This window comes from Bacillus rossius, chromosome 2, assembly GCF_032445375.1.
Source record: "Bacillus rossius redtenbacheri isolate Brsri chromosome 2, Brsri_v3, whole genome shotgun sequence".
In the NCBI taxonomy this organism is placed as follows: Eukaryota; Metazoa; Arthropoda; class Insecta; order Phasmatodea; family Bacillidae; genus Bacillus; species Bacillus rossius.
In genome coordinates, this window is record NC_086331.1 from 44323040 (window position 1) to 44349571 (window position 26532).

General features: G+C 41.3%; 1 protein-coding gene across 1 annotated transcript in view; it reads right to left on the bottom strand.

Annotated features, from left to right (window-relative positions):
- LOC134529257 (homeobox protein DBX1-like) overlaps nt 1-23244 on the bottom strand; it is a 105544-nt gene extending 82300 nt beyond the window's left edge. The window contains exon 1 of the mRNA XM_063363157.1: nt 23209-23244. The gene's annotated coding sequence lies outside the window, so the exon portion shown is untranslated. The remainder of the gene's footprint in view (nt 1-23208) is intronic.
- Nucleotides 23245-26532: the final 3288 nt, after the last annotated feature.

Consider the following 26532-nt stretch of genomic DNA (forward strand, 5'->3'; position numbering starts at 1 on the left):
AAGGACAGGAGAGGACATAATGAAAATTTAAAGTGTTAGATTGGTAAATGTTTTGCTTCTATAGAAATGTGAGTACCATACTATATTTTCTTAGTTGTAATAATAAATTATGGTTTAAGAGATTGGTAAGTTGATGCATTAAATTGGATTAGGGTAAAGTTTGGTGAAGATCTCTCCATCTCTCCCCCTTATTTGGTCATGGTCTTTTTTTTTTTGGAGCAATTTCTAAAAGATATTTTTTTTTAATTTTAATTGTTAGTTTAATCAAAACCTTTAATGATTACCTGTTGCTAGATACTAGTTTTTAACCTTAGGAATTTTTTAATAAATATAAATTGGTTTAAAATTTGTGTTAAGTTATTTTTAAGAATCTCAATCTCTTAATCTCTTTCTAGACATCCCGTACAACATGCAGAATATATATCCATTAAAGTATACAGTATTTATTAAGTTGCGAGGAATTAATAGAATAATGCATTTCGCAAATTTTAAGCAGATTCCAATCAAGTACCTAGACTTACTGTTTCCACCTATTACGTTAAAAATCAACTCTTCATAGATTCCAGTGACAGATTTTATTTTATTTAAATTATTCCTTTATGGTAAAACACCCATAAAAATATATTATTGTAAATTTTATCATGACTTGAATATTGTTGGAAAACAACATATTTTAATACTGTTGGTGATGGTGTAGGGGAAAACTTTCTTTTCAGCATGATATAAATACAAAAAAATATTTGTTGTGCTTTTAACAATAAATTACTTAAAACCATAATATAACTTAATTATTAAAATAATTATTTTTTAACTTATTGTTTTATAAATTTTCTATTTATATATTTTTTGAGATTTCCTAAATGAAGCCTGTAAAAGAATTTAACGGTGTCCTGCCCCAGTGATCTAAACCGTTGTAACTCCTATCAATGAGTTTTGCGAGTTTTGAATGATACTAATTTATTATACAGTAAAGGAAAAGTAAGTTCTCTTGTTGAGAATGCGATCGAACAGCACTCTATCTATCACTAACAATACTAAAGTAAAAAGCTTCTCATTTATGATGTCTAGCTACGCTGGAGTCGAAGCTGGATCTTGGTTACCAAGGGTGCATCTTCAGGCTCATTGTCGGTCTGCAGCAGCGAAGACCTCGGAATGCAGGGCGAGAGAGAAGTGACAATCGAACTGTCGAGCTGGGGTATTATACACCTCTCGGAAAAGAGTGGAAAATACAGGTTCGAACCGACTTAGGCCTGGAGTCACGTGGTATATCACAATTATATATGGTATATATAATTTACAGAGTATATGACTTGAGTCGAGTCAAATATGTAATGACATGTCAATCGTGCAGAACAAAGCATAAATAAGACTGGCGTGGGGCCAGCGGATATCAGTATGCCGGACGTAAAAGAGGCCACAGGCAGTGGTGACGATAAGGATTTCGCAGTGCAGAACAATGCGAGGCTCCCTTCCGGTTCCATTCACTAGAGAAATATTGTTAGCAAGCATCATACTTACAAAGACGAGTAAAAAATCCCAATTTATTTGAGTGGCCAGGCGTGCCACAACGATGGTTTACAAATATTAAAACTATATACATAGTGACAGCTGTTGACTAAGTGGAATAATGAAATGTATTGTTAATTTATTTGACAAATATAATATATTTACTTTTTGTAGGTAAAACATATATGGGGTTAAATTACACACAAAATATCATATGTATATGCTCATAGCTTTTATAACACAGCCAGCCTTGACTAGGCATACTTCACAACTATAGGCACATATTTTAAATATTGATAAATCTATAAAGATAAAGGATAATTTTTTAAATGTTCAGAAATTCATATAATTCAGTCATGCTGGAAGAATAAACGACACTCAAATTATGAGTGTCATGTGTTAACAATCAGAAAAAACTGAGGACTCTTTTGAAGAGAAGTAATGGATTTACCTAAACCTAACTTCGGATATATTAAAATAAATTTTCATATTTATCTGCATTTAGATTTTGATACTTCTTTAAAATATGTATTAAACAAGTGGAAAAATAGTTTTGTAGTAAACTGATGTGTGTGAGTAGGCTAACGATTACTATATTGACATAAGCAAATAATTTTAGAGACAAATATTTTAATAGTTCACAAAAATATTACTATATATATTTTAATTTTTTTCTGTAATAAAAATAACACCAAAATTAAAGATTAATTTTTATTTGGGAAATTTTTAATGTAGCAAAAATATACTTTTATTAAAATCAACACCATATACTTCTTGTTTAGTCAGATTTTGGAGAGCGGGAATTCCATCTTATCTAAGCAGTTAAATCCATAATGTAGAATAATACTAAAGCTTGCATGAGTGGAAGAGAAAGAACTTTATTACATGCTGATGAGAGATATTCTCAAAGAGACATCCCTAGTAATGTGTACCAGGAGGTAAATTATTTTTTTTTAATTCTAAAGTTTTTTTACACAGGATCATTTATTGTCATGATGTGTGCCGTTTATCATAATTTTTGGGCACAAGTTTTGAATTTTAAGTTTAATTTTTCATTTTTTAAAGAAGGAAACCAAAAAATTAAGTTGCATTTTTAATTTCATTAAACTTTGTTTCCATTACTGTACTCTCCGTCTTGATCATGTGCAACCCAGTACACCTGCCCTTGCTCGCAATCCCAATTAGTTACTTTTGCTGACATTTGGTTATCGCAGCATCTCGGACGCAGTTTACATCACGTTTTCTCCCTGTAACAGTGTGACTGTTCGTGCTAGCGAACGCTACCCCAAGCCCCGCGCTAGCATCTTTCAGTTCACGGAGGCAAGCATAAGTGAGCTGTTTGGCAGCACGTCGAGGAGCATATTACAGTCCTCGGCGACGCCTCGAGACGGTCCACACGATGCTTTTCCCAGGCGACTAAGCAAGTTTTGACCCCCACTTCCCTCATCGCCCACCTGTGGCTTCTCTGGAACTTCAACCCGGACCGTCGTTCTCCAGTGAACCCGCGCAGGGAACATGGTATATCCAAGGAGATACGACCTTGTCCAACAGAGCCATCAGCGAGGCCTAATGGCGGCAAAAATTCCTAACCTAGCTCTGTCCGCTGGTTGCGAGTGCGCCCAGTGCACTCTAGCGGATGTTGCTGTGACCCTTCAGGCAGTTTCTCATCTTGGCTGCCAGATCGCACTACTCATCCCTCCCATAAGAGACAGCTTGTCACAATCGACTTTGGCAGCAGTCGCGTGCGATTGCGACCATAGTCCGCCTGCGACTGGGGTGAGAGCGTGGCGAGCGTTTTTGCTGTCAGCTTCGCCCCTTCGGGCATCTCCCGGTACATTCGGGCCATCACTATCCCCTTCCTCCTTGGATGGGCGCAGTAACTTTCTTTATTTAGGCACGCCAACGCCATTTTTGAAGATTCTGCGGGCAGCATCTGTTCAGTACGGACCACACGTCACGATTCGCGAGAGTCCATCTCGATTGTATTTCCAAGACTTGACACTAAGTCATGTAGTCTCGAACTACCAGGCATAGATGCCTTAATTTTCTTATTTTTGAATTTGGCTGCCCGTGATAGTTTCCTTTTATCTAATTTCTTTTCTTCACCTTTCTCGTCATGGCTGCCACGGACTTCCGCGCCGGGAGTTGCCAACTCCACTCCTGGAGCCAGATAACGTGACTTCACCCCGCTGTTTGGGTAAGTGGTCGTCATATTTCCCCCCACTTTTTTTTGCCTATCCCTGGGCGTAGTCTTGCCCAGACTTAGCCGCCTGTTAACCAGTCTAAGAAATTTGGGACTTTGGTTACATGCGGGGTGCATTATTAGATGCAAGAATTAGAATGGAACTTCAATACCAAAATTAGCAGTTCTTGATTGGGCTCATGGCAGTCGCAAGTTTTCTCCCCACACCGGCCGACATACAAGTTTCTTCATAAATCGAATTTTTCTGGACTTTAATCACAGAAACCTCCAGTGCCAGGACCGCCAGTTTTCAGGGCACAGGATTTGGTTAAATTCATTTCAAAAGAAAATTAAAAACAAAATGTAATTGTCTTTCTTTTGAGCCTGCGAGCACACATAAAACCAGGGTTAAGTTTAAGAAATATGATTGTTTACTTCTATATGTATTTTGTTGTCCCGGGGCTCCCTTCTGTTTGTGATTAATGTATTTTAATACATATGTTTTTAAAGAATAAGATAAAAGAAAAAGCCAAGTAAATGATTTTAGTAAAAGGGCAGTTATATAAATCAAACCAGCATTCTTGTTATTTTATTATTACTCATCCTCGATCCACATAGCCTCCTAGAGTTTCTAGTAGGTTATAAGTAAATTCCTTTGTACGATGTCTGGGCACCTCTGTGATAATTATTGTTGTTTTGATTGTGGGCTGATTCTTCCAAGGCATTATTTTTTACATATTCCTTTATTGAGTGTTTATCTGAAGCCCAGCGTACATTACAAAATGGTAGCAGTTAGCGTGGTTACTCTTTGCTACAACTGGTAGCATTTAGCATGATTAACTTTCTGCCTGCTTTGGTTTTATTTATGAGCATGCTTTAATTTTTTTTTGTATAAATAATTTTTCTTTGACTCCATGATTTTTTTATAAAGTATTATTGTAAGTCCTAAAACTGGCACGACCACTTGTTTATTCTTTATTTCTTTTTAAGTTAAAATTCATTTTGCTCTTTGAGCAAAGGAGTTCGCGTTCCGCCTATCCAGTTTAAGGTTAGCGACCGCCGCGCGCAGCACACACACACGTCCGTGCGCTATCTTCTCTGCTCCCTCCCCCTAAACCCCATGGCACGCTCAGGCATCGGCTGACAAGGTTCAGCATCCCAGTGACCTTGTACTGTCACCGGCCAGTACTGAGGACGCGCGCACGCGATGGGAGGATAAACACAAAATTTATTTCTTTTAATTCAAAGGCACATGCTCTCTCTGAGCGGAAAATTCTCATTAGATCATAAATAGTATAATTATTAGTATAAGTTACTAATTATTTTAGGTTTAAGAGTGTTTGTTTTGTGGGTAGTTTAAGTTAAGAATAACATTTTAACATACTCTGAGGTTAAGAGTTAGAGTCGAAATTTCTTTAAGTATTTTTCACTGCTCTGTTACGAGCCAATACAAGCATCATGTTTGCCCCTGAGAACACCCTCTCCCCGCCCCCGGAAACTACGCAACCGGAGGAGCAACCTCCAGATCAGATAAGCACGCCCGGACATCCGGCAAGGCCACAGCTGACCGCGGTAGCCAACGTACCACTCACGACATAGGCGGCCATGTCCACCCTTTCAACTGTACCCCAGGTACAGACGTCTATGTGGCATGCCACGAGGCAGCCCGCCATGAATGTGACATTCTCCAGGCCTTATCTGGAAACTAAAAATTATCCCTGGCATCCTAATTTGGCCGGCATGTATTTAACTTTCACCACCTCTCCCCTTCCTTACAATCCATACCTAAAGTTCATGTCCAGTGTACCATCAGCGCAAGGCACACCCCTTCCCTTGGCGCACCCTCTATAAACTTACCTGGTCACACCTCAGATCACACCGGGCCAGCTCAGTTCTTCGACCTTGTACCGACCTACCAATCTGCCAGCCACGATGACACAAGAGCACCAATTAGTCCCTGTGCCAACACCCACAGTTCCTTATCATGCCTCTACGCAACCAACACATTCAAGCGACAGTAATCTGTGCAATTTCTATGGGAAAATTCAACACCCGATTGAACGATTGCTAACAGGTCTGCCAGAGGCCAACGGACTTGATCGCGAAAATTAATTGATTTTTTAAAACACTTGTTAAAATTGCACCAAAAGGGGAATATCCCGGACAAACAAATTTTTGGGGTGATTTTCCCACTATCCCAGCCTCCTTTGAGTGAGCATATCTCACTCGCAGTTCAAGAAAATTTAACTTTCGATCAGTTTCATGCTGACATTTTAGATTTTTTTTATTCCTGCTCACCTGCGTTTAGACATACAGTTGCAATGGTTTAATCGCCTGCAACAGCGAAATGAAGCTATTCTGCATTACATAGCCGACATTAAACTGGCTGCACAAGTGCTCCGACTGGGAGTCGCAGAGTAAGATATCGTAAGTTCGATCCTCGACGGCATCAACCCAGCCGAAAGATCACGAGCTGTTTTCCAGGCTCGTCCGCAAAATTTTGCGGAGCTAGATAAATTGTGCATACACTCCACCAACGTGTTATATGCTGGCTACCAGCGGAATAGGTCAGGCTATTTCCACGACAGTTCGAACTCCGGCGCGGAAAAGGAAAATAAAACTGTTTACAGTAAACATCAGCCGCAGTCCAAACACCAGACAGAATTTCACAATTCCTACAAACCTAAATACAATCAACAACAGAAGTTGCATTGTACTTTCTGTAAAAGGGATGGCCATACCATTGACCGTTGCTATTTCAAAAAACAACAAACAAAATTCCTACAATTCATAAAATGCGTTAGGCGGTGGCCCGACCAATCTGCGTTTGGGTCACCTACAGACAACAACTCTTGGAAATATTCCTACGATTGCGCAAATCAGTCAACGAACTCAAACAAAAATTTAACACCCCAGAATTTTTTCCACAACGGGCAAAGAATACACAAAAAGAAATCAAGGCACAACAATAATAGGAAAAACAAAAGCAACTCAGGAAAACAGTAAAAAAATAATCAGTTACACACGCACACATGCAAAACATGTGTGAACCCATCAAATCATGGCAAGAGAAAATGCCATAACATTTTTGGTAATATCCCTACGGTTCTACCATATCTAAAAACATTGATTGGAAACAGGAAATAACATGTCTCGTTAACACTGGCTCAGTATGCAACAGGATAAAGCGATTAGAATAACCGAACCTACTGATTTTTAGTGTTTTACTGCATCAGAGCAGTGTGAAAGTAGGCGCGATCATTAAGGTAAAAAATGGATTTGTATTCCTGGAATTTTCCATTCCTAGTTGCGGAAGATCTAGCTACCGACCTTATCTTTGGTTCTGACTTCATCGCCAAAACCGGCCTACTGATTGACTTGCAAGCCAGGCAGGTCTCTTTCAATTTCATCAAAGTTTCCCTATTCCTTTTGTGAACCAACGGAATATAGACTCCAGTTTTTCGGCCCCTATTACAGCCATCGCTGACGATGAAAATGTAAGTTTGGACCATGTCAGCCCAGTTCAAAGATCGGCCATTAGTAATTTATGCGATAAATTTCCCGATGTTCTCACCAGCAAATAAGGACGAACACATCTCATAGAGTACAAGATTGAATTAATAGACAAAACGCCCGTCAAGTCACATCCCTATCTGCTTGTAGGACATAAAATGCAGGTGATGCGAGAACATGTTCAAAAACTGTTAGACAAGAAGGTCTTCGAACCCTCTACCTCCGCGTACAGTTCCCCAGCTTTTCTCGTGTCTAAGGGCAAAGACCAACAACGCTGTGTAGTGGACTACAGAAAAATTAATTAGCATATCGCCATTGAAGTTACGCCATTACCTGACCTCAATACAACCTTCCAATGGTTTAAAAATGCAAAGTATTTCAGTGTTTTCGATTTAAACTCAGCTTACCACCAAATTCCCCTTACAAAAGATTCAAAACCAAATACCGCTTTCTGCGTACATTGGAATCTCTACCAATATATGGTGGTACAATTTGGGTTAGCCACCGAAGCCCAGGTCCTCACACGACTCCTGGACCAGATCCTAGGCGATCTGAAATTTAAAACTTTGTATAATTATCTTGACGACGTCGTCGTATTTTCGGAAACTTTTGAGAAACACACCAAGCACCTTTCAGAGGTATTAAGCAGTTTAAGGAAAGCCGGACTAACTGTGAATACTAAAAAAGTCTAATTCGCTGTCCACGAACCATCCTTCTTAGGACATTTAGTTTCAAAGAAACTATTAAGGATTTTAAACCTCCAAAAGACCCTAAGGGCATTGCCCATTTTATTGGCATTGTAGCGGTCGGGTTCGCCGTTACGTTCAAACTCAGCGCGTCAGCGCGGGCGTCGGCACTTCGTCCCCTTCCTCCTTCCCCTTCCTAGTGTGTGGTTGCTTGCTCCTCGCCTCCCCTCCTCGGGTTGGCGCAATGCGCGCTGTGGCGCACCTAATCTATTTAAACGGCTGTCAAAGTGTAATTCGGTCTTGTTTTGTTTAATTTGCTGGCTGGTCTTTTTCGGTAGCTCGAGTAGCTGCATTGTCTTTGTAATCCAGCATGTAGTCAGTTAGGCTTAATATGTACGACGTGCGAGAGCGACACAGGGGGAAAAAATGTAAGTGTTGTTCTGTTTTACGAGTGAGGCGGTGGCCCTTGCCCTAATGTAAGCTTATGTAAATTCTTGTCTGTTTTGTTTAAATTCCCTTTCGGTCGCCACCTAGAAAATTACGTTTGGAATTAATTAAATAATTTAACTTCACTTTCAACATTTTCTTTGTAACTGTTCTCCTCTGAGACGTCGACGTATGTTAAACGCCACTTGCTTACTTTAGAATGTAACTTAACTTGTGTGCATTATGTAGTAGGTTATCCCTACAAGACTAATTTGTTGTAATCTTGCTGTTTTTAACGCGTCTTCCTTGTATGGACGTGACGCCCCCTTTTGATGGTCCGTAATGGGACAGCGCACTGTTTCGCCGGCGTTACTTGTTACTTGTGGTTTATTTTTTGTGGCCTTGATAATGGCTCGTTCACTTGAAATATTCGCTGTGTTCATTGTCAATTTAAATGAATTCTGAATATGAAACGTCATTGTTAACCTAATTGGTTTTCCTGTCTCACTGTTATTTTTCACGTGTTCATCAGTATTATTCTTTTTTTGGCCTAATTAAATGCCAATTGATATTATGTTATTATGTCACCAAATACCGTACCTCAGTCCTTGCCATGTCATGGCCTCCCTCGTCGCCTCTAAGCAATTAAGCTTTCAACTGCGCAACTCTGCTTGGGACTGAGAATGTTAACGTGTATTTGTTCTTTTTTTGCATGTACCATGGGGACTCCGGCAACCGGGTGGATATACCGTTTGCGGAGAGACGACCTAATCCAGGTCCTAACCAAGGAAGCTGTTCTGTTCGAGGAGCACGCAACTGTAGCTACCCTTCGTGGTTTGCTCGTTTAGCACGTGCGAGGCGCTTGGGAATCGTCAGAAGAGGTACCGTCTCGGCAAGTCCCCACCCCCGCTAATCCTGTTTCGTCTAATTCTAGATTCAATGAAAAGATTTTTTTTTGCTAATTTAAAACTTCTCCCTCGTCTTGACTGTTGTGAACCGCATGCCGTTCTGGATTTTTTGATTGCGGCTGCATGCTTAGCTGGGTTAAAACTAGTCTGTGAGGCGGAGCTTCTGAAAGCTTTTTTAAGCCTCTGTGGTGCGGCGTTTTTGCCACTGCTCACTGACGTCATAAGCTGGAATTTAGCTTTTGCGCAGTTTAAGACGCCTGTGTTACAGTTTGCCTGTCCGCCACGCGTCTTGGAAACGTGTAAACGTGAGCTAGTATTCAGGTTTCAGAAGCCAAATGAACCTTTATTACAATTTATTAATTCTGTTGCGGCATATGCTGAAGTTCTGGAATTGAACCTCCCGGAAACTGAATTTACTCAAACTATAGTAGGTAACGTGTCACCGCTGGTGTTACAATATAGCGCTATGTTAAGCCCACCCTCCAGTCTGAGTGCACTCCGCAAGTGGAGCTCAGATGTGGAAAATAGACTGTTAGCAGTAAAAAAGTATCAAGAGGCTTTTCACACCATGCCTACGCCAGGTAATTTTGCATCTAATTCTAAAACAAAATTTCCTAATGTTCAGTCCGCTTCGCAGGTCAGCTCTGATACCGCTCGCGCTATGCGCGCAACGCGACATGTTGAGTGCGTGGCTAGTGTTAGTGATCCCTCTGTCGGGGCGAGTCTTGGCGCCGGCAGACGTCCTGAGTCGGCTAATGCACCCGGCCCGTACTCTAATTGTCCCAGGTGTGCCAACTGCTGTACTTTCGGCGACGCGGTGTCTGAGTGTACGCAGCCCGCTGTGAGCCGCGATCAGCGGAAATGTTCCCCGGTGTAAACGCATGGGGCATTACAGAAGTCAATGTCCGGGAAATGGGCCATGACCGGGCGCGCGAGTGGTCGCCACGGTCGTCGCTTGAGGAAAGCCGCTCGTCATTTGTTTAATATTTTTGTACACGTTAGTTTGTTTAGCGAAATAATTCCGGCCTTAATAGATTCTGGTGCTACCCGTTCCTTAATGAGCTCTGAATAGTTCGATGCATGTTGCATCAAATCTCCGCATTTGTAAGGCGTGTAAATACCGGCTCTGACGTAAAAATTTGTGTCGCCAACAGCGTGATTGTTACGTCAGACGTTGAAGTTGAACTTCACTTAAAAATCGCGGGTTTCTCGTGGAATTGGCGATTTAATGTTGTTACAGGGTTATGTCACCCGCTCATTCTAGGATTAGATTTTCTGGGGAAAACTCGATGTTTGTTAGACGTCGCTAACCAGGAACTAGTATTCGGCTTTCATCCTTCAAAGAAATTTAAACTCTCTCATCAGGACTCCGCTCCTATCGTCATGTCATGCGCCGACAATTCTGACATCATCAATAGGGACGCGGTTATAGCTGACGTCATGAATATGTATTCTGATGTAATTACCAGCCGGATAGGCAGGTGTGATGTCATGCCCTATAAATTATATCTTAAGGACACGACTCCCGTCAGGGCAAAGGGACATAAAATTTCACCTCACAAATTGCAAAAATTGAAAAATCGATCGATCGACTCTGAAAAGCAGGGGTTATTGCCCCCGCTGTTTCCGATTTTAGTTCACAGCCTTTTTTAGTCCCTAAAAAGGATGCTGGTGAATTTCGGCTGGTTCATAACTACAATGAACTCAATGATAATATTAAAGAGGACCGCTACGAGTTGCCAACTGTAGAGAGCGCCCTTCAACACCTAGGTAATGCTGCCATATTTTCTGTTATTGATTTAAATGCTAGCTTCCACCAATATCTCTTGCATCCGGACTGTCGCAAATACACTGTATTTTCTACCCCTTGGGGGCAATTTCAATTCAATAGAGTGTCTATTGGTGTGCCTTTTGGTAGCCAGTCGATGAGGCGAGTGCTAGATCACATTCTCGGGGACTTGAAATATAAATCAGTCTTTAATTACATTGACGATATTATCATCTACAGTTCTAATCTGGAGCAGCACAAAAAACATTTGTGTCAGGTGTTTGACCGGCCAGAGCCGCTAATTAACAGTAATTCCTGATAAGATTAACTTGGGAAAAGATTACGTGAAATTTTTAGGTTACATTTTTTCTAAGGGTAAACTAATCATGGATCCCGATAAAATTTCCCACATTGTAAACTTCCCTCCTCCTAAGAACGTCCGAGGAGTTCAGAGATTTCTGGGCATGACGGGATATTAAGAACGCTTCATTCCCGATTACGCTGCGGTCTGTAGTCCGCTTAATAAGCTGCATAAAAAGAATGTTGTTTTCGAGTGGGGCGACGTTCGATGGAAGGCCTTTGACGGTCTTAAGGCCTTGGTGTCTTCTCCCCCTGTCTTGCTTCTTCCTGATTTTCAACGCAGGTTCGCCCTCCAGGTAGATGCGTCAAGCAACGCGGTAGGTGCCGTCCTTGGGCACATTGAAATCGATAGGTTACGCCCTATTGCCTATGCCAGTAGAACACTCACTGACGGGGAACGATGTCTGGGTACATACGAGAAGGAAGCCTTAGCGTGTCTGTTTGGCATCGAGAAATTCGCTTCTTATCTTTATGGTCACGAATTTGATTTGTACACGGACAATCAGGTGCTCCGCTGGCTCTTTAACCATCCGAACCAGCTCGGTAAGCTTGGGCTCTGGGTGTTGAGGTTGTCTCGTTTTAAATTTAAATTACATCACATTAAGAGTAGTGAAAACGTGGTGGCTGATGCGCTTTCGCGAATGTTTTCCCCTGCTGACTTCGATACACGTGTTTCGTCTGCGGCTGAAACAGAGCCGATTTGTGCTACTGTTTGTAAAGTATTTCCCGAATCATTTCTTAGCATTCATCAATGTTAGCAGGAGGATCCGTCGTGTATTCAAATCCGGAAGGATTTGAGTGCTGATGAAGCCATGCCATATATTGAGGAACAGGGTGTAGTATATTATACCGGGAAATCCGGTAGGCAAAAGAAGGCTGTTGTTCCTGCCTCCCTCCGCCCTATGGTGTTGAAATATTTTCAGGACTCCTTATTGGGTGCGCACTTTGGCATCGACAAAAATTTTCGTCGAATTAGCGCACATTTAGCTTGGCCTGAATTGCGAGCTGATGTTCAGACGTGCGATTTTGTCGAGATTGTCAAGTCTCGAAGCCCCCGCAGTGTGCCAAAGTTGGCTTGTATTGCGCTGATGCTCCTGTCGCCCCCTGGCATGTGCTTCACATTGACATTTTTGGTCCTCTCACACGTTCAAAAAAAGGTAATAATTGTATTTTGGTCATCTTGGACATTTTTTCTAAATTTGTGTTACCCATTCCCTTAAAAAATATGAAAGCCGTTAGTATTGTTAGAGCCTAACGAGATCGTGTGTGGAAATTTTTTGGTGCGCCTGCCATGATAATGTGTGATAACGCACACTATTTCCGTTCAGTACAGTTTAAAGACATGTGTTTTAAATAAGCCATTAAGCCCATTTACAGCAGTCCTTACAGTCCCCAGGGAAATCAATCTGAGCGCGTAAACAAAGTGCTTAAGGGTATTCTTACAGCTTTCTACAGGGATGATCAGTCGCTATGGGATATTGATCTGGATTTTATTATTGTAGGGCTTAATTCAGCTGTTCATTCCGCCACTCGATTCCCTCATTCGATCTCATTCCGAGGTAGAGAGTTGACCGATCCCCTCCTTAACCTGTGAGGACTGCCGACACTGAAATCTACCTCTGATGGCGAGTCACTGGAGGCCGTGCTTGATAGTGTGGCGTGTAACCTCACGAAGGCGCGTCAAGCCGTGGCTAATTTGTATAACGCTTCCCGGAAACCTCATGGTTTTGAAATTGGAGATCTTGTGTTGGTTAAGAATTTTTGTTGCCTAGTTTGGCTGATAACATCAATTCTAAATTAATTCCTCCGTACGTTTGTCCGTACGTCATTAATACATTTTTAGGTGACAACACTGTTTTGTTGCATAGTGCTGCTGGTTCAAAGAAATTCAAAAAAGCCAATGTTGGGCATCTAAAGAAATTTATTGTGTAGCCTTGATGGTCTGCAGTTGTTTTGGGCATTCGCGTCTGGCCTTGTGTTTTTTTTCCAGCTTGTTTGGTTATCGTTTCCCCCTCCCCCTTTCCTTGTCGCGGATGCCACGCTCACAAGAGGATTTGCGCCGCTGTGGACCTGATGCTCCTCAGCCTACCCGCACCGCCGCCGCCCGCCTCTTTTGCCGCCTGAGTTCGTGACTGCATCATTGCGAGCCATCCGGAACGCCGCGTACGTATGTTGTTGTGCGGCCCTTCGCAGGCTCTAACGGCAGGGGCCCGCCCTGAGGAGCCTTCTTCGAGTCGCCTCGGTACGATCGATGCTGTACCTGGCTGAGCGATCGGCCGGCTACTCTGTGGTGCTGGCGTGCGACCCTCGTCCCGCTCGTCTGGAGCTGCGACACAGGCCGTGAACGAGTTTGCTCGACGCACGTGGTCGCAAAGGAAGTCCTCGCCCCTGTGAGCATGCAACTCGCTCGACAGGGGTGCGAGGTGAAGAGTCGAGTCAGTCAGTCACCAAGGGAGTTTGCAGCCTTGGGGACGCCCGTGGCTGCCGTGCCCGGAGGCGCGTCGGCCTGTAGACTTACGAACTTTGATGCTCGTATCCAATTATGAACATGAACTTTTTTTGGGACGTCCCGCAAATTCAAGATAAATCTTCAGCGCTGAATATGCCTTCTGGTCTATGTAATTGACTTTGTAATCATTCAAGAACCTTGGCCTATGTGTTTGGCGTATATAATCAAGTGTGTTTTGGACTGTATGTGTACATGTTTGAAAATTATTAGTTTGGACTGGTAGTCAAACCTTTTCGTGGACACTTCAAGTATTTTGTAACCTATTTGAAATTGAAATTGACATTGTGGTGGTGCTTTCGAGGGCGGCCGTTACGGTTGTTCGAGGGCAGGGGAGTTGTAGCGGTCGGGTTCGCCGCTACGTTCAAACTCCGCGCGTCAGTGTGGGCGTCGGCACTTCGTCCCCTTCCTCCTTCCCACTCCTAGTGTGTGTTTGCTTGCTCCTCGCCTCCCCTCTTCGGGTTGGCGCATGCGCGCTGTGGTGCACCTAATCTATTTAAATGGCTGTCAAAGTGTAATTCGGTCTTGTCTTGTTTAATTTGTTGGCTGGTCTCTTTCGGTAGCTTGAGTAGCTGCATTGTCTTTGTAATCCAGGATGTAGTCAGTTAGGCTTATTTTGTACGACTTGCGAGAGCGACCTCGGGGGAAAAAATTTAAGTATTGTTCTGTTTTGCGAGTGAGGCGGTGGCCCTGGCCCTAATGTAAGCTTATGTAAATTCTTATCTCTTTTGTTTAAATTCCCTTTCGGTCGCCACCTAGAAAATTACGTTTGGTATTAATTAAATAATTTAACTTCACTTTCAACATTTTCTTTGTAACTTTTCTCCTCTGAGACGTCGACGTATGTAAAACGCCACTTGCTTACTTTAGAATGTAACTTAACTTGTGTGCATTATGCAGTAGGTTATCACTACAAAACTAATTTGTTGTAATCTTGCTGTTTTTAACGCGTCTACCTTGTATGGATGTGACGCCCCCTTTTGATGGTCCGTAATGGGACCGCGCACTGTTTCGCCAGCGTAACTTGTAACTTGTGGTTTATTTTTTGTGGTCTTGATAATGGCTCGTTCGCTTGAAATATTAGTTGTGTTCATTGTCAATATAAATTAATTCTGAATATGAAACGTCATTGTTAACCTAATTGGTTTTCCTGTCTCACTGTTATTTTTCACGTGTTCATCAGTATTATTCTTTTTTTGGCCTAATTAAATGCCAACTGATATTAGGTTATTATGTCATCAAACACCGTACCTTAGTCCTTGCCATGTTATGGCCTCCCTCCTCGCCTCTAAGCAATTAAGCTTTCAGCATGGTCAGTTTTTATTCTAAATTCATCCCTAATTTCGCGGAACATGCCGCACCATTTAATGTGCTTCGCATGAAAAACACACGATTCGTATGGAGTCCAGAACACGAAGAAGCGTTTAAATTTCTGAAACAGGTGATCGCCAGTCCCCCAGTCCTGCGAATGGCGGATTTCTCAAAGCCATTCATCCTACAAACAGACGCATCCAGTGTAGCCATTGGCGCCGTTTTATCTCAGGTATTTGATGGTCACCGACAGCCCATATCTTTCGCGTCTTGGATGCATACACACCAGGAGGAAAGTCCTCCTCGGTATAGAAGCTGGAATGTTTGGCAGTTGTTTTTGGAATCGATAAATTTAGGCAATTTCTAGAACACAAGGAATTTCTTTTGGAAACGGACAATCAGGCTTTAGCCTGGCTGTTGGCCCCTCCGAAACAACTAGGGAAACTCGGACGTTGGATTGCGAAAATTTCTTCACTGAAGTTCAAGATACAACATATCCGAGGCACAAAACATAGTAGCGGATACTCTATCGCGCATTTTTGAAAACCCCTCTATTCAAAACCCTCCAGAGGGACAGCCAATTTTATGCCAAGCCTTGCTTACCGATTTTCCACTGGCATTCCAGGATCTGGAGAAACACCAACAAGCATACCAACATATTTCTGACATGATCTAACTTGTTACAGCACTGCGCTCTGATTACCATATTTTGTTACAGCATTGTTCATTAATCAAAACAATGCAGATAAAAAGTTAATTACGCCAAATACTACCATTTTTGTTACCTTGTGGCAGTGTAGGTTAATCAGATTAAATACATAAATAATACCATTAACATTATACACTGCTGTAACGGTGGATCTTTTAGTTTCACAAGGACATGAGGAATGAACAGAAACAAGGTGTGATTATGTCTGAATATAATAACACAATATTTATTTAAGGATACATAACAGATATTAAAATTGGTCAAAATACAATTTTAATTACATAATAAAAAAGAGCTCTCGGATATGTTAAAAAAATATGGTCCGGCCTTAAATTAGATTATAAAAGGTTTCATTAAACATAAATAAACAAACTCAATTTAATTAAAGAAAAGGAAATACAAAGTGGTATAACAATACCAATACCGATGGTGAAAGTCCAGAACGAAAGTGTTATATAATTCTTATTTCTTTGAAAGTAGTAATTTAAAGGTGGTTCCAAAAGGTTCAAAACTACTATAGGATCGAAGTTCGGTGGCTCGCTGCCCGGAGTTCAGCAGTCAACATGGTGCCATGGCACCTGTTTGTTGAAGAGGAAGAGTGTGAAAATGCTAAGTCTGCATTCGGCTCTTGGACCCTGTCTGGGAACAGTCCGAATCAAACATGATCAGAACTAGTACACAGACAGTTAGCAAACTGGGCAGAAAATGCCCGCAAGAAGATAAAGGGAGGTCGGGGAATAAAGCTGATAATAACTCACCAGAATCGGAAGTTGGCTCCTAGGTTCTGAAGTGAAGCAAGTCCGGATCTGAATATCGCGGAAAGCGGGAGGCGCGGAAAATCCAATATTTGAAAAAGAATTATTAAAAAAATAACAACTATGCTGAGTACTGTACAGACGGACTAAACTACTTAAAGAATTAATAGAGATAGCATCCCTTGTCTAATTGACTACATCATCGGTTTCGGCCGGACAGAAGTCTTGTAGTACGTCACGCCGATCTGCCGATAATCTAAAACAGTCCATCTGGAATCGCGATGCGAAGTGTCCGCGGAAGGGCCGCCTCTCGTAATTAAAAGGTATAGCTCAAACAAAAAGGTGGGGGTAAGACTAGGGCATCCGGACCGAAAGGTTCCGAAGTTCTCCGAGTGGGAATCACAAAAAACTCTGACTTCGATATCTCAAAGTTGGTAGCACTGGACGATTTTAGCGCTACCTGTTGAGGGGTGTCTGAAACAAAAAAAAAGATCGACTCGCCCGAGGCGTCTGCTCCAGCCTGGGGCTAATGGCGCAGTTGGTGCTGCTCTCTGGCGGCCTACAGGGAAAAGAAAGAGGAAGGATGGCAATGTCATCAACAGGTGACGCGGGCGTTAGCTCCACTAGCTGGCGACAAATGAAGAAGTTACTATTTCTGCCGCTAGATGTCATGTGTGTTCCATATTTGCACATATTTTTTTCTGTAGCAAATCGTCCTTGAAGTCGGCCACTGCCTGCCGAGTTCACGTCAGGGCAATGATCCTGAGCTAAATTCTGAGAACCAAAGTGGGGATCTGGGAGGGATGAGGGTGGACAAAAAACGCAACGAGGCTGGGAACGAGCGTCCTAACGTGACTTTCTATGAGTGAAACTAAGATGTATGCATGACGGTAAAAGCTGTTGTAAGCTTGTCTCTGAGAAATGGTAACAACTCGTCTAGAGCTGTTGTGTGCAGATATAGTCATGCAGGGAAATAATATTACAGGCCGGGAACATGACTGCAAGCGGGAGAAATGTCATGCGGGCTGCTAACATCGTCATTAGACTTGCAAAAGATCAGATTGGCCCCTGAGAAAAGGTGCCTCGGGCCACTGCAGCAAAGTTTAACTAAGTTGAGTACACCAGCCTAACAAAGTGTAAATCACCCTTTTGTAACCAAATTATATGGAAAATAAAACTTCCAAAAACTAATTTAAAATTATAATAACAATTAAAAAAAGTGCCAAAATACCTCATTTCCAGCACAAACTTTGTAACTCAGGGTCTCAGACAAAGTATTATAGAATGTCTAAAGGCCTACTACAAAAAAGGCCACAACAGTCAAAGTCCTACAAAATTGTTTTGCCACAAAATCTTCGCGACATGATTTTTCAGAATTATCATGCGTCAGTCCTAGGCGCACATTTGGGTATTTACAAAACAATACAAGGGATTCGGCGACATTTCGTTTGGGATGGAATGCATTAAGACATCACCGAGCGAGTTAAATTATGTAAACTTGCACCTTAATCAAACCCGCACAAAAGACACAATTCGGTTATTTGTCGTCGTAAGTTGCCGAGTGACCTATGGAAAAATTATTTATTGATTTCGTGGGTCCCTTCCCACAGTATAATTTGGGACACACTACATTGTTAGTGTGTGTAGATGCTTTTATTAAGATTGTATGGCTGATTCCTGTATGTAGGGCTACAGCGCATACTACCATCGCTGCATTAAGGGCCGATGTTTTCAAAACATGCGGCCTTCCATCTATTTTAGTCTGAAAACAGACCACGGTTCACCTCGAAGGCTTTCAAAAACATGTGCTTCTCGCACAGGATTCTGCATGTCACAACCACCCCGTATTACCCCCAACTGTCTCATGCTGAGAGATTTAACCGTAATCTACGGTCAGCTCTCATTGCTTTTCATGCGCACGAGCACAATAGATGGGATACCAATTTGGTGTGGCTGCAGATGGCATTTAATTATGAGCGCCACGAAGGTCACAAGTCGAAACCTTTCGAGTAAATGTTCACTAACAAATCTAACACCCCTCTTTCCAATCTTTGGTCGTTGCCTGACCTATTACCCGATGACCACAAGGACATCCAAAAGATCTGGAAAAGAGCACATAAAAATCTGAAACTCGCGCACGAGGCCAGTAAAACCAAATACAACAAAAATTTCCAACAACCCCTACCGGGTAGGTGACACGGTGCTGTGCAAGGCAAATTCCCAGAGTAGCGCGATAACAAAATATCTGCCAAGCTCTCTTATCGTTGGATCGGACACTTCCAGATCCAACGTTTCTTAACGCCGGTGACAGCTAGCCTAGCTGATTCCAGCTCTTGAGAATTCGTGACAAGAACGCACGTCTCCCAATTGAAGAAAACACAGGCTAATCTGAAATATATGTGTTACATTCTTTCAAGACTCCTATCACAGGAGCTTCTATAAAAAACTACGGCATGCCTAACATTTTTAATGTTAAAACTTCCCAGAAACCCCGGGTGCTATTATTAAGAATAATTAGAAAGTAAGTTAAATATAAATCCACGGTACTAGGTATAAAAGTGATAATATTAAGATGTACTAGATTAATGTGGCCACATAGAATAAGTAATTTTAACACCAGAGTGTAAGATAACACTGTTTCTTCTGCCGCGCGCGCGGTGCATATGTAAGTAAATGGAGATAGGTGATTCTGGTACTCCTAGAAGTTATGTGTTTTGTAGGTTATCCATAAGAGTACGCTTAAAAGAAGAGGGCGTATGTGTCGTTTATCATAATTTTTGGCACAAGTTTTGAATATTAAGTTTCATTTTTCATTTTTTAAAGAAGGAAAACAAAAAATTTAATTGCATTTATAATTTAATTTAATTTTCTTTCCATTACTGTACTATCCGACTTGATCTTGTGCAACCCAGAGCACCTGCGCATGTTCGCAGGCTCAATTAGATACTTTTGCTGACAATTGGTCATCGCAGTATCTCGGCCGCAGTTTGCATCACATTTTCTCCCTGTAACAGTATGACTTTTCGTGCTAGCGAATGCTACCCAAAGCCCCGCGCTGGCATCTTTCAGTTCTTGGAGGCAAGCATAGGTAAGCGGTTTGGCAGCACGTCGAGGAGCATATTACAGTCCTCGGCGACACCTCAAGACGGTCCACACGGTGCTTTTCCCAGGCGACTAAGCAAGTATTTACCCCCCTTCCCTCATCACCCACCTGTGGCTTCTCGGGAACTTCAACCCGGACCATCGATCTCCAGTGAACTCGCGCAGGGTACATGGTCTATCCAAGGACATACGACCTTGTCCAACAGAGCCATCAGCGAAGCCTAGCGGCGGAAAAAATCCCTAACCTAGCTCTGTCCGCTGGTTGCGAGTGCGTCCAGTGCACTCTAGCGGATGTTGCTGTGACCCTTTAGGCAGTTTCTCATCTTGGCTGCCAGAGCGCACTACTCATCCCTCCCATAAGAGGCAGCTTGTCACAATCGACTTTGGCAGCAGTCGTGTGCGATTGCGACCTTAGTCGGCCTGCGACTCGGGTGAGAGTGCGGCGAGCGTTTTTGCTGTCTGCTTCGCCCCTTCGGGCATCTCCGGGTACATTCGGGCCATCACAATCCCCCTCCTCCTTGGTTGGTGCAGTAACTTTCTTTATTTAGGCACGCAAACACCATTTTTGAAGATTCGGCGGACAGCATCTGGCCAGTACGGACCACACATCGCGATTCGCGAGAGTCCATCTCGGTTGCATTTCCAAGACTTGACACTAAGTCATGTAGTCTCGAACATCAAGGCATAGGTGGCTTAATTTTCTTATTTTTAAAATTGGCTGCCAGTGCTAATTTATTTTCTTCACCTTTCTCGTCATGGCTACCACGGACTTCTGTGCCGAGAGTTGCAACTCTACTCCTGGAGCCACCTGACGTGACACTACTCCGCTGTTTGGGTAAGTGGTCGTCATTTTTCCCCCCCTTATTTTTGCCTTTCCCTAGGCGTAGTCTTGCCCAGACTTAGCCGCCTGTTAACCAGTCTAAGAAGTTTGGGACTTTGGTTACAGGTGGGGTGCATTATTAGATGCAAGAATTAGAATGGAACTTCACTACCAAACTTAGCAGTCCGTGATTGGGCTCATGGCAGTCACATGTTTTCTCCCCACACCGGTCGACATACAAGTTTCTTCATAAATCGAATTCTTCTGTACTTTAATCACAGAAACCTCCAGTGCCAGGACCGCCAGTTTTCATGACACAGGATTTGGTTAAATTCATTTCAAAAGAAAATTAAAAACAAAATGTAATTGTCTTTCTTTTGAGCCTGCGAGCTCATATAAAACCAGGGTTAAGTTTAAGAGATATGATTGATTACTTCTATATGTATTTTGTTGCCCCGGGGCTCCCTTCTGTTTGTGATTAATGTATTTTAATACATATGTTTTTAAAGATTAAGATAAAAGAAAAAGCCAAGTAAATGATTTTAGTAAAAGGGCAGTTATATAAATTAAACTAGCATTCGTGTTATTTTATTATTACTCATCCTCGATCCACATAGCCTCCTAGAGTTTCTAGTAGGTTATAAGTAAATTCCTTTGTAAGATTTCTGGGCACCTATGTGTTAATTATTGTTGTTGTTTTGTTTGTGGGCTGACGGTTCCAAGGCATTATTTTTTTAACTATTCTTTTATTGAGTGTTTATCTGAAGCCCAGCGTACGTTACAGATTCAGAAATTTTCATTACCATTTTATTCGAATTTTTGTGCGCTTTGGTTCGGACTGTGAGTGGGTGATGCAACTCGGTAGCGGCTGCGCGGCTGCGCGCGCTGGCCTGTTGTTGTACTAACACACTACATTCCCTTGTGCTGTTTTACCACAACACTGCGCCGACGGGCGTAGCTATGCTGATGTCGCTGCGAAAGTAGCGTGGGTTTCGCTTACGATCACTTGCAACAGGAGCACCAACTCAGCTGGCGCCTTGCTTGGGTTACGAAACTTTGGGGGGGGGGGGGTGTCTGAACTGTTTGGAACGGGGCAGAGAAGGTTTTTAAGCAGCCCGTAAAAGTTGTTCGGGGCTCACTGGTCAGGATGCTGCCCGACCTGGTAACGAGTCAGTAGAATTCGGGATTAAGCTCACTGGGCGGTCTCACGCCCGTCCTACTAACTAATTGGTTAGTTCGGGATAGACGATATAGAGTTTGTTTCGTTTTTAAGGGCAGAGGGTCCCGAATGTAAGTTTTGAAGTTTTTGAATCAGGAAATGTTCAGTTTTCATAGAAAAATTAGTAGAAAATTATCTTATATTAGTTTTAATAATAATTATGATTTTAGATGTTTTTAAAATAAAGCATCGGAATGGATACAGTTTAAAGACAACCTTTTACAGATTCCAATTGAATTAATTTATTTTAAATAATTTAAAAAATTTTACTATGTCAAAATACTGACATTATTTTGTTGAGGCATCGGGTAGTACGTAGGTTCTGCTTCTGGTGAGAGAAGGAGATTTTAAAATAGTTTTTGAGGTTTATAATTAAGGGTGGATTCAGTTTCTGATAGAAGTTTAAGACGTGTTTAATTTAGTAATTTTAGTCTATTTACATGGCGTGTAATGTTTTAGAAGGTGGAATCATTAAAAGTAAACATATTTTTGTTAACATAACAGGGGTTCGTTTACTGTGGGTTTGTGTGTTGAAGTAATTATGAGGATCAAACATTTATATGTTAAGGAATTATTAGTAATTGAAATAATGGAGATTTATCGGGGATTTATTACGCGAGGAGAATGTATTTGTTAAAACTTGAAGAGTACGAACACAGAAAAATATTTTTATTTTAAAAATATAATGGGCAAATACATTCATGTTGAACATATAATAAGGGGATATAGGAAGACAGAAGTAAGACATTTAGTTATACGTTGCCGTTATCCCACAGCCTCGAGGATTGGTTTTGAATGCTGGCGGTTGTTTTTACTTGCGCCAATCAGTGATTACGTGCACTGATACACAAGAATATCCCATTGAAGGGGGGTGGGGGGTATCAGCCACGTGGTCGGAGGCAGTGGTACGTCGACAGAGTTGACTTCTTATGCCCTTGCTGGTCTTCTCAGACCCCATATACACAGTAATTAGTAACTACGGGAATGCTTAGAACGTAAGGAAATAAACTATGGAAAACACAAACAAGATTTATTCAACAAACCACCCTTGCACATGGTGCTGCCCAAGTAGCTGACCTGTCCTGTGTGTGAGAGAAGCTCGTCTGGCACGCTTTGATATCTGCAACACGTTCGGAAGTTTTAGCTCGAGGGAAGTTCGCAAGGGTTCGCGGAGTCTGGATGACCCGGAAATAGAATGACTGCACACGGTCAGCCTCGTGTCACACAAGGCGTTGATAAAAACACTAAAGACTCAACTTTAGCTAAACAAAGAGTTAATAAAATGAACAAAATCAATAAACCCTAGCAATAAACAACAGAAACACGCAAAACACTGACACCTTCGACGGAAGGGCCTGCGATTATATTAAGCGACTGGCGGTGATTAATTCGGTCGAAACTACTGGTGAGTGAATAGGAGGTGATTTCGATGCTTACAACTGGCGAAGGCTCCACGGGTCCCGGCGTGTGCGTTCTTCCCGGAGGGCTGGGTCCTACTGCCAAGGCCGCAGGCCACTCGCAGCCGCCTGGGCCGTTCTCGCGCGAATCCCGCACGCCAAAACCGAAAGACCGGACAGGTTAAATTGTTTGGCGTAATTGCAAAGTGAACAATGTTACCCGACAAAACAAGCTTTCCGCTATTTTAAAATGGTTACCGTAAACTGTTACAGAATTTATACCAATAATATCGGAGGAGCTTTCCCCCGTCCTGGATCGGTAGCGCCCTCTCGATACATCGTTGCGGTACGGGCCGGTCGGCGCACTGCACTGCACTGCACACGTTCACTTTGCTTGTGAACTTCTCTGTTGTTGAGCAACGATAAAGTTCTTAAACAACCCAGAATGTTTTTGTAATTTTTCATTAATTATTTTTTTTTATTTTATATATTTTTATTATTTTTATCTGTGATATTATTATATTAAGAAAAACGTGATTTAGTTTACTCCGTGTGCTCCTGGTTATGTCTGTCAATATGTTGATGATTTCTGATTATTCATGTAGTTTCTGAGAAATCGATTTATGACTGAAAAATCTTTTACTTAATGAGGCATGCTTTTTTATTTTTGAGTTACATTGAAACTGTGAATTGCTGCTACCAAATTACCTAACTAAAAATATATTTTAACAGTTGTAAATCAAAAAAGGAACATCCATTACTCAGTCAAATAATATGCTTTGAGACACCTGAGAAGCACTAGCATGCATGACAAACATCCTTCTCCTTAGTGATGATTTATGGAATAATAATGGCAATGGAAGAATCCTTAACATGAAAAATGAGAACACATTCAAGCCGAATTCAAGTATAACCTCCGTACTTTGTAAAAATGGCAGACTCTTATAAAGGAAGCTTGAAGATGACGAAGATGCTTCGACATTAAAGAATTCGAATTCTTACAGTAATCTGGAAGACGATGATATCTATGATGATGACGAAAGTGACTCTGAGGCTGGTGAGAAAAGCAACGACTTTTGATGAAGCCCCTATAGCTGGCAAGATCGAAAGCTGTGATGAAGCCCTGAAACCGAAACGATGTTAAAATAATTAATTCTGATCAGGCTTATGATGAACACTGGTACGAAAGTGATCTTAAAAATTTTAATAACATACATTACAGGAAGATTACGATAGCAGAATAAATTGATTATAACTCATATAAATATCCTAACATAAAAGTTGGTCGATTAAGACTGTTTGTGGCATCGGTTCGTAGAGGAACCTACTCGCACATCGACGAAATAGCCTACATACTTAATGAACTTATGGAGGCTGGCTTCATACAATAATCACTTGTTGAACTTGACGTCTATAATTTTGAGAAATAAAATAAATAATTTAAATTCAAAAATTAATAACTTATTTTTGTATTCGGATTTTTACCTAAGACTTAGTTCTCGTAAAACAGCTTCCTATTTTTTTCATTGTGCTTCCAAATGTGCTTCCTTCTCAATTATTGTGCTCATTTTCATTGATTGTGCTTCCAATTGTGCTTTCTTTTTTGATTGTTGATCGTTAATTCTGTACTCTTGACATTATTGGCTTAATGGTTCGGAGACGACTGGTATATTGTCGTGACATTGAACATGACTTGTTTAAAATGTTGGTCACATATCGGTGAATTAAACCTCTTGTTTCGGAGACACTTGGCCTATGCGTATGATTATCTACTTGTACTTTTAAATGTTCGTCGTGTATCAAAGAAAAAATACCTCTTGACTGCTGATTGGATGTGTTTGACCACCCACTGAATGCGTTCGAATACCAACTAGATATAACTTGCCACTTAATGGACAATGGTACTTGAACGCTGAATAGACATTCCTGACTACTTTCTGGACGCGTATTGCCTCCTACTGGACGTGCCTGAACGTCAAATACGTGCCTGGCCACGGACTGAATGTGCCTAACCACCGACTGGATGTGCCTAGCTGATAAGAGGTCATGACGGTTACAAACTGAATGCACATGGTCGTCGATTACGTGCCTGGTTACTGATTAGACATGCCTGGTTAATTAACTTTTATACATCACTGACTCGAAAACATATATATAATTTTAATTTAATAATTATGCTTTTAAATGAACTTACTTTTTTTGTATTGACCAAGGATCGAACAAAGGACAGGAATCGATCGATTCAATCATTATATCAATGAGTGATATTGTTCATGAATTTGGGAATTATTCCCGAATCCTAGCAACATAATTACATATTTCCAAGATGGCGGACATGAGGACTTACTGATGGCTGGTTTATGTTTAGGACATTTTTATGAATTGCAGCATGTTTAAATAAATAAGATTTTTTTCATAAAATTAAATAATGCATGGGCAAATGAAGGAAACAAGGTCAGAAACAAATCGAATCAATCGTTATATTAATGGAAAATATATTTAATGAATTTTGGAATTTTTCCCGATTTTGTAACTAACAATTTTAAATTTCTAAGATGGTGCCCAAATTTCAAGATGGTGTGCGACTCAGTAATAATAAATGAACACTGTAATCTAGTGGACCAAAATTAAACTAACATTGTGGTAGCAGACTGTAGCAGATAAAAACAAAATGGTGGACTCTAGCGGTCGAAAAAAAGTTAGCGGACTTGGCCTCATACTGGCTGGCGATGTATTTATATCTTGAAATTAGTGGTTGAAGGTCATTCTGTCTGTGGCTTCTGTGGAGTAGGATCTGTATTCTTTTTTTTTTGTCCTCACCGGGTACGAACTGAGGACGTAAGTGCTTGTTTGAAATACTTTTTCAATAAACTTCGATTACTTATATTTTTTTATACATTTAAATTTGTTTCCGATTACCTAGCATAAATATTTCGGATTTCAACGGAAAATACAACATTATAGAATCCAAGATGGTTTCCATAACGAAACGCGCAATGATTATTTCATACACGCCTAAGATGGCAGGCGTACCGAAATTTGCAATATTTCAAGAATCCAAGATTGCAGCCATAACGAAACGTACAACAGTGTTTTTATATAAATTTTCATTGTTTTTTATAAATCTTAGAGTTTTTTTCATTAAAATCAGTTAGAATTACAGATTTTCATGATGGCGGATTTGACATCATACCAGCTGTCGATATATATGTCATTAGTGGAAGGAAGTCAGTCTGCTGGCGGCTTCCATGGAGGAAAGGTCTATTGTCATTTTTTTTTATTTTTGACCTCACCGTGTTTGAACCAAAGACATAAAAGCGTGTTTAATTAATATTTTATTAAAATTTTGATTTATTAATTTTTA